The 15189-nt window shown below is 47.0% G+C and overlaps 2 pseudogenes; one reads left to right on the forward strand and one right to left on the reverse strand.

The window, feature by feature from the left end:
- Positions 1-3495: 3495 nt before the first annotated feature.
- LOC149325078 (uncharacterized) lies at positions 3496-9039 on the reverse strand (annotated as a pseudogene).
- A 4094-nt stretch (positions 9040-13133) lies between these two features.
- The window catches only part of LOC149325079 (uncharacterized), a 34876-nt pseudogene continuing 32820 nt past the window's right edge, over positions 13134-15189 (forward strand).

Genomic DNA, 15189 nt, shown 5'->3' on the forward strand with positions numbered 1-15189 from the left:
GGCGCGGCATGTACATCTGTACTCATGCACTAAATAGGTTTGGTTTGGTTTATGGGGTTTAACGTCCCAAAGCGACTGAGGCTATGAGAGACGCCGTAGTGGAGGGCTCCGGAAATTTCGACCACCTGGGGTTCTTTAACGTGCACTGACATCGCACAGTACACGGGCCTCTAGAATTTCTCCTCCAAAGAAATTCTAGCCACCGCGGCCGGGATCGAACCCGCGTCTTTTGGGTCAGCAGCCGAGCACCCTAACCGCTGAGCCACCGCGGCGGCGCACTAAATAGTATCCAATCCTTCTATAGAAAACCGAATGTGTAGATATATGGGCACTACGAAAAACTGCCTTATTGGGCACAATCACCTATGCAGTAATTTCAAGCCAAGCGTGAGAAATTAACACAAAAAATTGTTTTTAAGATTGATGTAAGAGGATTCTGGTGTGGGCTAGTTGGTTCATGCTTAATAAACAGATTCACAACAGCGCTACGAAACAAGGACAGAAGGAACACGAAAAACACAGGACGGGCGCTGACTACCAACTCTTTATTGCGTGAAAAACCAGCACAGATTTATACTATTTCCTGGACCACGTGATGCACTGCCAGCCACGGGACACAGCGAAGGAACGCTTCACACGTTTGGGGAGTCATCACACAGCTCGACAGAACTCATAAAACGTGCATGCACTATCAAAAAATATAGCATTACCAAGCTAATGATAAAGGGACTAACAGATACAAAGATGCGCATGGACCAGCTACAGCCAATGACAACTGCAGCTCAGATAGGCAAGAAAATGAGTACTTCAAAGCAAAGCGGAATCTTTGGGCTACGTAAAAAACATTCAAGAGAGCGAGAAGGCGTAAAAGCATGAGACCTTATGCGGAACTTTGCTCCTCTGTCTTTTAAAGACTTTTAGTTGTTTTACCGTCTTCATTGCTTGGCCGGTGGTGGTTCATGTTTTTGTTTTTTGTTCTTTCTTTTAGTTTCCCTTTTTAACGATTGTTACTTTTACCGTGTTATTTGTTGGTGTCGGTTTCTTGTTTTCGCTTTTAGCCTGCTGACTGTGCCTATTGCCTAGCAACTTTTACTTTTTTCATCGCCATTTTGCTCATGCTTTTCTCATGCTTTTACGCCTTCTCGCTCTCTTGAATGTTTTTTACGTAGCCCAAAGATTCCGCTTTGCTTTGAAGTACTCATTTTCTTGCCTATCTGAGCTGCAGTTGTCATTGGCTGTAGCTGGTCCATGCGCATCTTTGTATCTGTTAGTCCCTTTATCATTAGCTTGGTAATGCTATATTTTTTGATAGTGCATGCACGTTTTATGAGTTCTGTCGAGCTGTGTGATGACTCCCCAAACGTGTGAAGCGTTCCTTCGCTGTGTCCCGTGGCTGGCAGTGCATCACGTGGTCCAGGAAATAGTATAAATCTGTGCTGGTTTTTCACGCAATAAAGAGTTGGTAGTCAGCGCCCGTCCTGTGTTTTTCGTGTTCCTTCTGTCCTTGTTTCGTAGCGCTGTTGTGAATCTGTTTATTAAGATTGATGCCTTTATGAGTGGCTCTGGTATGACTCCAGTCAATGCAAATTTTTTGTCATTTTGCAAGTGTCATTGTTGAAAATTAAAATGCTTACAGTGTATTTATTTCTTCAAATGACAAGTTATTGCGTAAGAATTAAGTCAAAATAGTATAACTGAGACTGAAGCCAGCGTAACTTCACAATGTGACAAAAGGAGATCTTGGTAGATGCTGCCTAAATAATGATCTGGGATCATAGAAATATTTTCGGGGCAGTGAAATGCCCCTCAATAAAATACGAACATTTGAATGTTTTTCCTGCATTTCGATAATTGCATGTGTCGTATGGGATACACCCAGAAATGAATATGCGAGTTAAGGGGCTCGTTAATATAATGGTTAAAAATAAGCTACGGAGAGGAAATGAAAGAAAATTAAGGAATTATTTTGCTCCACCTCGCCAACAAAATATGCAAAGTAATAACAAACACTGTGCAGCTTGTCTTTGTTTCAAAATATATATATCGAAATACATCTGAAATGCGCAAGAGCACAAGAAGGACGTAACAATGGATAATCAAACAAGGCCAGGGTAAACACTACGCGAAGTGATATTAGCCTTCCTGAATTCATTTTACTGCTAACGAATAATTGATGAAAATCATCATTGGAGTATCTCATGTCTACTAACATGAGAAGATTTGATGTACTATATCATTTGACTTTCTTTTTTGTTTCTCTTGCAGAAGCACTTGAATAACTGCCTCAATGGTGACTTTCTAATGTGCCATAAGGAATGCATCAATTTGACGCTAGACATACAAAGTCCATTTCGTAAGGGATACCAGGTGAATTCATGCGGAGATATGTAAATATACTGCATACATGCGGGGCTGCTGCACACATTGGCGTCAATTTGTTAGTCGTAAGCCCTGATGCAGACTCAATGTTCAGTTTCGAGAAATGCTTCGGCGCGGCAGACAAGGACAAAACGTAGAATAACACCACAGAGCGCCCAACACCACATGGCGCTCTATGGTGGAATGGTAGAATAACACATGGTAGAATAACACCACATGGCGCTCTGTGGTGTTATTCTACGTTTTGTCCTTGTCTGCCGCGCCGAAGCATTTCTTGAAATATGTATGACCAACTGGCCTACAAAACAACCCTTTTCAGTCAATATTCAGTCCTTGCTCCTTTGTTCGTTTTTTTAATCGAGACTAAGCATAAAAGCAAGGAGGTCACTTTCCATTGCATAAACCTTATTTGGTGCTAGTCCTCACCGTCTCCGATCTTGTTTGTATGTAACATTGATTTGTTCTTCCTTGAACCATGCATTCGCACAAGCCGGACCAGTGCAATGCTATGTTTTAGCTACTTCATTCTATTTCAGTGCAGTGCTACCACATGCTCGTCCCTTTTGAAGCGAAAAGCTTCACTAGGCTATTGAACACCGGGTATGGCTTGCGCCGTGATCAATTTTAGCCACAGCTGCGCATGTGCGAGTTCGCCGCGGGACGTCACTGGAGAGGCGCAGGTGGTCGGCGGAGCCTCCGACGAGCACGGCTCCGCCGGTCGACCTTCGCCGTCGTTCGCGTGCTCTGCGCGTGTTTACCGAGTGTGCATCGGCGCGCACTCGGCTTCCTCGTATGACGCTACTTGCAGCCGCGTGTTTACCGCAGTTACTACGCATGCGGAAGGAGGGCTATATAACGCGCCTGCCTACACCGTTATCGTGGTGCTCTCAGTGCAGTGTGCGCGGACTGCAACAGGCATGACGTCAAACAAAGCACAACTGCAGCTTTTCGCTTGTATATCCAGGCTTAACTAAAGCTAAGCCACTCCCAATTTTTTGCCTCAAGGTGTAAGGCATAGGTTAGGGCGGCAGGCAGCTTCAAGCACTGTCAGCAGCCACAGCTAATGTACTAAAAAAGCTCCTGTGCATTACTTTTGAGCACTACAGCAACTTACTTTTAGTGGCAACAACGGTGCTGCTGTTGCATCCATCTTATTGCTGCATACTTTGAAATTCCTGGCTGCTGCCACTGCCAGGGAACTTCCCCAACCGTGCTGGAGAAGTATGCAGCGAACTGATCCCTGGCTGCTGCAGCATCAGCGAGGTACTTCCTTGCACGAGTTGGAGCGAGGGAAGTTGTCCCCCCAACACCCCTTGGATGCCCTGCCGCCGGCATCCTTCCACAATATTCCCAAGCATGTCTTCTCTGTCCACGAAGGTCTGTGACCGTGGATTTTGGACATATATTAGTGTGGGCAGAGAAAAAAAATTTTGCCCAGCCCGCACCGCTTAGGGCACTTTAAACGAATGTAAAATCAGACATTAGAAAAAAAATTTAGCATAGCAGAAAAAAAAGAACGGGGGGGGGGGGGGAATGTGCCATCATCGGCGACCACAGCTAAGGGTCGGCCCATCTCAGCGGCTTTTGTTTTGGGATGAAAGTAGGGCGTTAATTACATTGATTTTCTTGGTTTTCTTGACTTACGATTATTCTGAGTCATAGTGTCCTTATAGTCAGTTGGGGAGGAGGAATAACCGCAAACTTGACAGGACTGAAGATCGAGAAGAGGACAGGACGAGCGGTAACTAGCAACTGAAGTTTATTGAAAAAAGACATGTTGCAGCAAAGGTTGCATCTGCGCATAGCGTACGGGAACTAAGATAGTGACACGTGGAACACACAAGATAATTAATGATATACATCGAAACGAACAAGAAACGAACAAAAAACAACAAAGAAATGCCCGTCACAGGTTTAACAGAAACCGGGTCTCTTTATCTAAAAGCGCCACGGAAGGCTCACTCACACACATATCAAGCCCAAGTTTGCGCATGTGTGCCGCCTCTAAAATCTCTCTTTCGAGCCTCGACCTGCCCCTTCCGATGATGGTGGCTTTGTTGAACTGTGGGTAGCAGCCATCGCATTCCCTGCAGTGTCCCTGCAGCATGCATTCCCTGCAGCATCGCATTCCCTGCATAGTCAGTGTCCTTATAATAAATATTGGAAAGTTATGTTCTAATGGCAAGGTTTCGTCCGTCAATGTTTTCTCTTCAGTGTTCTTATCCTTGTCCTCCCTGTATTGCTTGATCTCTGGGCCTGGACATCTGTGCCAGTAGCTGGCATGGCTGCCTCCTAGTCTGAGTCCTGGACATCAAGGGGTAGTAGCAGCCGTGTCCCACTGCAAGTGGTAATCCAGCTCCACCAGGAGGGTCTCTTGGGGATGAATGAGCTGCCGTCTGGAATCTGCTTTGGCCTTCCGCGTGCCCGACATCCTGTAAAAACTCACAATCAGCGCTTCGGGAAGGAGGTGGAGCGAGCGCGGCTTCGGCCGCTTACCTGTTTTTTCAGCCAGCGTCCGCTTCGGCGGACGCGGTTGTTGCTGCGACGCGCGTCTTTTCTCTTTTTTTTCTCTTTCCTCTGATCTTTTAACTCTCCTCTATCTGCACATGGCAGCGGTGGTGGCTCGGCTCGAGCCAGTTGGCCGGCCCGTGCAATTTCCTTTTCATCCTTCTCTCAGTCGCAACAACAACAACAACAACTCAAGAAAAACAGGTGTTATTTATTTATTTATTTAATACGGCGGGGTCGCTTGACTCCAAGCAGGGCGGAATAGTATTTACTGGTGCTGTACTTAATTTTTAACCTCATTTCATTATATTTTTGCGCCTTCTTTCTTTCTTTTCCCTGTGTTTTGCTTTTTTCTCTCAATTCAGAAGAAGAATTCCAGTAAAATGTTTTTATTTAAGTTGTTATTTAGAATTTAGAAAAAGGACGATTAGCTTATTTATAGATTCCGCAAAGTAAAGCAAAATTAAAGGAAATAACTAAATAATAAATAGTAATGATAATATTAATTTACAAGTTATAATAATGAACGAAGTGAGAAAAAGAAAGGACTGACCGTAAACCCTTCCTTTCTCTTTATCCTCTGAGATTCGTTTCTCCTTCTTTTTATTTTTCCTTCTTATTTCCTCTCTATTCTCTTCACTGTTCTCGTTTCTCCATGTACAAATAGTTTACTTTTCTTATTTAAACATTTGAATGCAAGCTGTCTTCGTGTATGTCGGTTGTTCGGTCACTGACTACTACCAATGGGAGAAGGGACAAGATATTAATTCCTCTCTTCATTTTATTTCCCTATAATGAGATTATTTGTTGCTTCTATGCTGACCAAGAAACATGCCAGCCTCGGGGGTTTAGGTACTGTGATCATCCCCTCTAAGGCCAGCGGTGAATGGGAGAATTAAGTGCTGATGGTCGGCTCAGCCCAAGGGTGGGTACGTTCTTGTCTACTGTCTTCTTTTCTTTGCTCAACCCGGAGGGAGCCTTTAAACAACAATATTGCATGCTCAACCTGCTCGGAGCCCATCGGATCAACATGAACTGACTGCAATCTTCTTTGCTCAACCCTAAGGCAGCAGTGCAGGAGACACTTATTGGCCCACAAGTGAAATAAGTGATCATAACGTAATTCATGCTACCTTCAGTTTTACACCCATGCTACGTCAAGTTTCCAGGAAAACAATCCGTCTTTATGAAAGAGGTGATTTTCAAGCAATAAATGAAGAACTAACTGCTTTTTTTCCAACTTATGAAACCGATTTCCACACAAAGTCTCTTCACGAAAATTGGAGGATTTTCAGGGCCAAAGTTCACGAACTAACAAACAAGTACATTCCGGTGGCTAGTTTCCGTGCTAATCAGCAAAACCCGTGGTTTACTATGGCCCTGAGACGCCTGGAAAACAAGAAAAAGCGTCACTATCGGGCAGCAAAGCGGAACCCAAGCCAAGCATCATGGCAAAAGTACTACACTGCCGAAGCTGATTACCTTGCTGCTATCCGCAACTCAAAACACAGCTTTTTCCACTCTGACTTGCCAAATATGCTAATACACAACCCTAAAAAATTCTGGCACGTAGTAAACCCGAAGGATACACGTACAATCGTTCTTACTAACGATATGGGTCAAACCATCAGCGATTGTGAATGTGCTGACATTTTCAATAGAGCCTTTTCAACTGTTTTTGCGAAAGAGTGTGATTTACCTGCTAACACCTTCATAAGTTCCTTCACAGCGTCAACCATGGATCCAGTTTCTTTCTTCACAGATGGTATATCATCTCGTATCGAAAATATCAAGCTAACGTCATTAGCCGGGATCGATGAAATTAACTCGAAATTTCTGAAAAATACTAAGCACATTTCCGCGGCCTACTTATCACTATTGTACTCTCAGTCTCTCTCTTCAGGTAACATACCGGATGACTGCAAAGTGGGAAAGGTCGTCCCAATCTTCAAGCCTGGTAACAAAAACTCTCCCTTTAATTATCGACCCATTTCCCTAACAAGAATTCCTTGTAAAATCATGGAGCATGTAATTTATTCTCAAGTCATGAACTTTCTCGATTCCAACAATTTCTTTCATTCATCACAACATCGCTTCCGTAAAAACCTTTCCTGTGAGACACAACTGGCTACATTTGTTCATGACTTACATGCTAACCTTGATTGCAACCAACAGATTGATGCTATTTTTTTAGATTACACAAAAGCCTTTGACAAAGTACCATACCAGAGATTACTACTTAAGCTCTCTTACCTAAATATTCACCCTAGCATTCTAAACTGGATTAAGGAATTTTTAACAAATCGAACCCAATTTGTCATAGTTAATAACGAATTTTCTGATTACATTCCAGTAACCTCAGGCGTCCCCCAAGGATCAGTGCTCGGACCATTATTATTCTTAATATACATTAATGACTTGCCCCTTCACGTATCATGTCACATTCGTATGTTCGCAGATGATTGCGTTATTTATCGTACTATTAATAACTCTTCCGACCAAGAAGCCCTCCAGACTGACCTAACTAACGTTCAGAAATGGAGCGACCCGTGGATGATGAAACTTAACCCTCAGAAATGCAAGATTGTATCCTTCACCCGTCGCACTAAACCATTTATTTTTTCGTACAATATAGCTCAAATCCCAATAGAAGCAGTTCACTCATTTAAGTACTTAGGAGTCACGCTATCTTATGATTTATCTTGGGGCACACATATTTCAAATGTAATATCATCCGCGAATAAAACACTAGGCTTTTTGAAACACCACTTACGTCACGCTCCCCAACAAGTTAAACTCCTGGCTTACCAATCGCTAATCAGACCGAAACTAGAATATGCATCCCCCATATGGAATCCACATCAAATATACCTCATAAATGCACTCGAATCCGTCCAAAACCGTGCCACTAGATTCATCCACAATACCTATTCATACCAAGTCAGCGTGTCGTCTTTAAAAGCAGAATCCGCCTTATCAACCCTTGTTATTCCTCGCCGCATTGCCAGCCTAAACCTGTTTCATAAGTTCTTTTACAGCACCCACGGTTACGCAGTCTATATCACATCACCAGCTCGCATATCGCATCGCACTGGTTACATTCTTCATGTTGCCCGGCCTCGGACCCATGCGACCACGTTCGCTGCCTCCTTCTTCCCCCGAGCAGCGTTAGATTGGAACGGCCTTTCCCGCAGCATCGCCGCTATCACCTGCCCATCCAACTTTTCCAAAGCACTAACAGATCATATTGTATGTTGAACCCACATGGCAACCATTGTACTTATTTTTTTTTGTATAATCCACCCCTTATGTAATACCCCTACGGGTGTCTTTAAGGTAATAAACTGAACTGAAACTGAACTGAAGGATCAGAGAAGGCAGTGAGAAAGTTGTCGAGGACACAGGCAGCATTGACAGCGGAGTCGACATTCTCAGGGCGGAGGGGCATTGTGCGCAATAGGATGCGCCACCCTGCTGTGGTAATACCAAAGGCATTTTCAGCACACCGCCTTAAAAAAAAATAAAAAGAATGCTCAGCATTTAAAGTAATAAGAAGAGGAAAATAAATGTGCCACATTCAGTGCATTTATTTTTAACAAACACATTCACGGGGATACCATTACAATAACGAGAGGTTAAAAATATTAAGTGGAATTGCATGTGTCCAAACTAGGTGGCTCTGAAATTGATGTGCATCTCCAACGAAGACTTTCCTCCAGTCAGTAAGAAGTTTACTGAAAATGCTTTCGATAATCCCACCCATCGATAAATCAACGGGTAATTTCTGTCCATCCCTTCGAAACAGGCCTCTATTTCACCACCTCTTTCACTGCTAGCTTATCAGGCCGAACTAAACAATGTGATATCATACCGTTCTCTGCTCAGTCTGTAACTGAACCCTCTCTTCTGGTCATCCAGCTGCCTCGATGGATAATGGGGCATTAAGTATGTTCTGGTCTGGAATGCCTCATCGCCCACAATTGCGTAGGGTAGAGGTGTGGCCATCCCAGGTGGTGTTCCAAGCCTCGGAATGTTTTCCTTAGTGAGGTCACGGCCGAAGTCACACTTTTTGAATGTTTTCACATCGCTCAGCCAGCCTTCGGCACCAACAACTATGAGGACGGATTTGCACTGACTGTTCACGATGGTCATCAGCACTACAGAGTGCAGGTCCTGAAATAAAAAGCACCGCAAAGACAATCAGCACAGGGGTCAGCACACTCAATCTAAAATGCTCAAGGTAGCAGTGACCAAGGCCTGACTTTATGCTTCGTAGCTTAATCGTCCGAAACGCTTACGCACGCCTCTTGCGATCCCTTGCAGTGTCATTCGAAAGATGCATTTAAGGGTAATCTAGTCACTGTCAATAAATTTATAAATTTACATTTGTCATCTCAACTTGAATAATGTGTTGAACATGAGAAGGAGTAATGAGTAATATTACCTTGTAGTTGTAGCATCGGCTCCCACAATTGGGAGGGCAAGTGACGGACACATGATTTCCGTCGACTGCTCCCAAGCTGTTCGGGAACTGCCATCGCAAGCTGAAATTCTTGGTGATTTGTATCCACTTTGACCGTGTAGGCGTCTGGAAGGAACCAGCAGCGCTCTTTGTAAGATGGACATTGAATAGGTTGGGGCAACCGAAAAGGAAATAAAAATAATAGGCCCCTGCCTGCACCGCTTACACACAACAGGCTTAACCCAATTGAAAAATAAAAGAGGAGGCCCGTAGGCAAGTTGTATTTTGACCAACCGTGGGTGGAAAAATAAAATAATAGGGAAAATGCTACATTAGCGACCCACAGCCGAGAGAGCGGGCCCGGGGAGGCTCCCCTGACCTCCCCTGGGAAGTAGCGGAAAGGGAAATGGGACGTGGGAAGGGAATGGGGACAGCGAGTTTTTTGCTCTGATCCTTCAATTATCTCGACTCCATTACTGGCCCGCATGGCCAGGACAGGGAGAGCATCGAGATTGCCCAATGGTGCGGCCCCACTCACGGGATGCCCGACCACCCACCATACGCAACGGGCTCCGACCGTCGGAGACAGGAAAACCTAACACGGGGTCAGTAGCTACCTGGGGCTCCTCATCGCTCACTAGAGGGCTTTTCCCACCTGCCGGCTACTAGCCGTCGAAGGTTTTTCGCGGTTTTTCGGACACCGGAAGTATGTGTGATAGTCCCGGCCAGTGGAGGTCCAGAACGTCAACGGCCTCGCGGCCTTAGAACTGGTCGCTCCGGGGGGTCCATCTGTGCTTCCTCCAACCATCCATGCACTTATGTCCTCTCCTAGCTTACTCTTCTCCTACTGAGGAGAGAGTGTTCAAGGCTGGGCGACCGGGCCACTAACCAAGAACGTGGCTTAGGATGAGATGACCCGGGCCTACTCCACCGGTACTCCACACATCTTCGGTTTTCGCCAGACTCTTACGAGGCAGTACTAAGCCCTCATCCCCCGGCATCCCGCAGGCGGTTAAGCCTGCGGCCGGCCGTAAGGCCGCTTCCCCGAGGCGGCGGTCCTCAGAGCCTGACCACTATAAACCCCCGCGCGGACCTGGTTTCTCCGTAGCCAGAAACCGACGCGTCGGTAGCCAGACTTGCACGCCCCCGCGCGCAGAGGAAGGAAGGTAGCATGTATTTGAAAACCTTTTGGCGTTTTGACATGCCTTCCGGGCCGGATTTCGTGGGTCCAACCTGAGTATAAACCCAGGCCTGCCTCCGCTCAGGCATCGGACCTCACGTGCACGACTGGCCCTCACAGTCGTCTGGGAGTCGCTGCCACTCCCATTGGGGGTTTGCATCCCCAGAGGATGGGTCCCGGCCATCCCATCCCCACTGCTGGCATTGCACCGAAACAAAGCCTAGTAGCCGAAACTACACCGGCCCGTATTCGGTGGCGGGGGGGGGCCACGAGCAGGCTGCACAGTCAGATTTCCCCCCCTGTAAGATGGACAGTGGCAATGTTGCTAACTACCACGAGACAAAAAGCCACCTTTCAGTGACAGATAAGGGGTACGTGATTTTGTCTCCGCATTTCTGCCAGTCAATTTTTTTTATGTTATTCTCTGTTTTGCCTGGCAAACATGCAACCACCTATTCCTAGGATGCGTGTACGAAATGGTGGAAATACTATCAGCAGAAGCTAGAGGTAAATAAGTTTAAGGACATCTTTTTGCTGCCTGTAAAATGGTAGAGTCAAACATATGCACCAATAATTGTACCGAACAGTGCAGCAGTACTAGGTACAGTTGAAAAGGCACCATGAAGCCGGCAGCACGAAAAACTGTCCTACAAAGCGGCACATCTCTTTGAGATCGCGAACAATGACTCTCGCACCAAAGAGGGAACACGTTAATGAAACTGTGAATCATTTGTTTCAAAATCCAGCACATTAAAGGAGGTGCAGTGAGTGCTAAATTTTTTTTTGCATCGGACCAACTCACCGACATGAATAGATCTTTCGCTCCCAGATGGCCCGACAGGTTGCGTGAATGCAGCGCATTGCAGTATCAGTACCGACACGGTACGCCAGTGCTACATTGCAGATGTCTTGCCCCGAAGCCAGGTAGCTACAAGATGAAGCAGCAGAATCAATCAATAAGGAAACTTGAACCAGCAACCCTTGTTTCACTTGAGTTTGATTTTTGCACCATAATGTCCTAGTTTTTTATGCAGCTTTTATAGAAATGGCAGATCAAGTAAATTCATAGTGTGAAGGGTCTAGTGCTTGCTATCGCTAGATGGCAGGGTTAGCATATTCATGCACTCGCATATTTCCTGTGTGACCACCGTGTCAGGACAGTACTACTACGGGTTCTTTGCCCTTACTACTCTGCCTTAATCATTTTGTTTTCCTTCTGTTCACTCAAATTGCAGCTCGGTGCTTGGGTCTGTGGGCGAGACACTTGTTTTGAAAAAAAATAACGAACTGACTGACGATAATGATGCTCAGTAATGCAAAGTTTGAGCGCTTCTCTTCAAGTGTCTTAGTTTTGTGATGTGATTACGTAAAGGATTTTAGGGAGAAATGTTTCTACTTACATACACTTAGAGCCTAATTTATATTTCCCCACACACCATCCTTCAAATGGCTGTGAGTGCAGGACGTATTTGCGAGCTACCCTTTAAGGGTTAAGGGAGAACCCAACGCTACCATTCACCAGGTCATCGAAGACGCCTGTGTTCCCGATAACGACGATGCGTTGTGGGAGGCTCGGCAGAATCCTGCACGCCAGATTTACCGGTTACCCACTGAATGCCAGTGGGTAACCCGGTGGGATCGCAAGTGAGTAATCGGTAACCCACCGTTTATGGCGATTGCGACGCCACTTAAACCAGGAATGGGCGCTCAGGAGCTGCACTCGAAATATTTTTTAAAGAATGCATGCACATTTTTTCTTATTGGCTTTCAGTGTGACACAACTCTACTGGTCCAGTCTATCTGGCCTTTCTCTTTTTTATTCTTTCTAAGGGCTACTGGAATAAGGAAAAATGAGGGACTCATTATGGCCTGAAAACGTCAGGAGGGTTATTTTGACGCCAGCACTCGTACAGATGAAAGCGCCTTTGAAGAAGACGAGGAAGTTTGTGTGTGTGTGTGCAAGCGTTCTGGAAGCGCACGTCCTTTGCTACGCCGCTGTTGACCCTCAGCCGCTTATTACCAACTTGACATCTGGTGGAGGTGCTGGGTACGTCGCTAATGCACAGTACGCCTCCTTCAAGCTGCAATTCAAGCCCTGGACAAATACCGAAGGCAGACACGCCAGTCCACCAGGGCAGTCGCCGATTACAGGGCCTACCTCCCGAATTTGGACTGCTCCCTGTTTCCCATTGTTCACGGTGGGCAAGTGCTACAACAATGAATCCTCCAGCTACAGTACCGCCGGCCCTGCTCCACCACCAGCGAGAGCCACCCCATTTCCACGGTCAACCACACGAGGACGCCGAAGACTGGTTGGACCAGTATGACCGGGTGGCCCTCTACAGTGGTTGGGGCGCTAACTGCAAGGTGCGGCATGTTCATTTCGCACTTGAAGGCTACGCGAGGACCTGGTTTCTAAACAATGAATCTGGCCTTGGAACGTGAGATACGTTCAAAACAGAGTTCCTCCAAGTCTTCAAGGACAGCACGTTGCGCAAGGAGAAGGCTGATCGGCTTTTAAAGGCCCGAAATCAACTCCCTAACGAGAGTGTGACGGTGTATGTTGAGGAAATGAAGAGACTCTTCCGACGTGCGGACTTAAGTATGTCGGAGGAGAGGAAGGTGAGCTTCCTGATGAAAGGGGTCAAGGAGCAGCTGTTCGCCGGCCTGGTTCGAAGCCCTCCAGTGACTACAGGTGACTTCGTAAAGGAAGCGAGCACCATCGAAAAGTCTCTTGACATGAGGGCCCGGCAGTACGACCGTACAACAACATCGATGCTCACGGCCACTGTGGAGGGTGCCACGGTGAATTCGGCAGACTCTCTACGGGAGATTATTTGATGCATCGTGAGAGAAGAACTGGCGGAGCTCTTTCCGGACAAGGAACAGCCTCAGGTTAGCACGCTTACTGACGTTGTCCGTGAGGAGGTGCAGCAAGCTCTAGGTACTTGTACATCAATAACTGTTCCCAGCTCTGTGCAGCCTCAGCCGCCCCCGAATCTCAGCTACGCCGCCGCCACACGCCGCTTTATTACATCCCAGCCGAACCCACGTTACGACACAGCCGCCTCCGCTGCTACACAAACTCCACTTCCCCAGCCGAATTCTCCACAGCGGCTAGGACGCCGCAGAACGGATGTCTGGAGAGCGCCAGACAATCAGCCGCTGTGCTACCATTGCGGCTGGATGTTGCGGTGCGGCTGGACATGTTTGGCGCCGCCGCCCATACAAATAGATGGGCCTTAGAGGATTCCCCGTCGGTTGTCCTCGTCCGATGTATGGAGAATGACCGCAGGAGATCGCGGATTACATCTCGCAAGCAGACTCCGTAGAGCGCCGTTTCTCTCGATCTCCATCACCGCGTCGGTACAGTTCCCCAGGACGAGGCCAGTCTCGGAGTCCCCGTAGGGGGAAATAGATGCAGCAGCCTCTGGAGGTGCGGCTGCTCAAAGACAAAGTGTACAAGATCCTCCATCGCCACAAGACACTTCTCAACCAACGCCGAATTCCGTAGCCGTACCGACGATTCCTGATTCCACGTACCTTAGAACTAGCCGATGTCCTGACGCACCCCTCCATGATGACGACGCCTTTCCTCGATGCCGAACTCCTTCGACACACCGCAGCCGAATGCCTCGACATCCCCAAAGTAAGACACCACCAACTGCCGACTTGAAGATTTCGGTTGACGGCGCCGATGCAGCCGCACTGGCGGATACTGGTGCCGATTATTCGGAACCTAGTGGACAATTAGGCGTGGCACTAAAAAAGGTCACAACCGCTTGGGACAGTCCCCAGATGCGTATTGCAGGGGGACATTTGATTACACCTACAGGAACGTGCACGTCGAGGGTAACCGTGCAAGGCCAAACATTCTTGGCAACGTTCGTAGTGTTAGCCGAGTGCTCCCGGGACGTCATACTCGGTATGGACTTTCTGACCGAAAACGGTGCAGTTATTGATCTCCAATCACAGTCCGTCAAGTTCTCGAACGAGAAGGCCATATCCGTGGATAGTTTTCTCCCAGCGGCGCTAAACATTCTGGACGAACACGTGACCGTGCCTCCACGTTCCAGTGTGATGGTAACCGTCGGCTTAAAGCGCATGCGGTAAATTGAGGGTGTCGTCGAAAGCAAGCAGCTGTTGCTACTGGACAGAGGAATTTCCGTCGCCAGGGCAATTGTCTTCCTTGAAGATAGCAAGGTCAACGTTCTTCTCACCAACTTCAGCAGCGACCATCAACACCTTAACAAAGGGACGACTGTGGCGTATATTGACGCTCTTAGTGAAACTAGGTGTGTGCACAGTTTAACAACTGCTTCAATAACTGAGCCCGACGGACATACGGATGTTAAGTACGACATTAACCCTACCCTGCCGCTCGAGCAGCGATACAAAGTGGGGAACTGCTCAATCGCTACCGCGGTGCCTTCGCGTCCTCGCCGCGCGTCGGGCAGACGCATCTTGCGAAACATCGCATTATTACGGGTGCAAATGTTCCGCCACTCCGACAGTCCTCTTATCGAGTGTCTACCAAAGAACGTGAGGCTATTAGCACACAGGTTAAAGAAATGGTCGCAAACGACGTTATTCGCCTTTCTACACTGTAAACAAAAATATACCCAAAAGGAAGTAAAAATGATGGTGGCCACCCTTTTTA

Source organism: Amblyomma mixtum, chromosome 10 (assembly GCF_055824585.1).
Source record: "Amblyomma mixtum isolate Tamu chromosome 10, ASM5582458v1, whole genome shotgun sequence".
Taxonomy (NCBI): Eukaryota; Metazoa; Arthropoda; class Arachnida; order Ixodida; family Ixodidae; genus Amblyomma; species Amblyomma mixtum.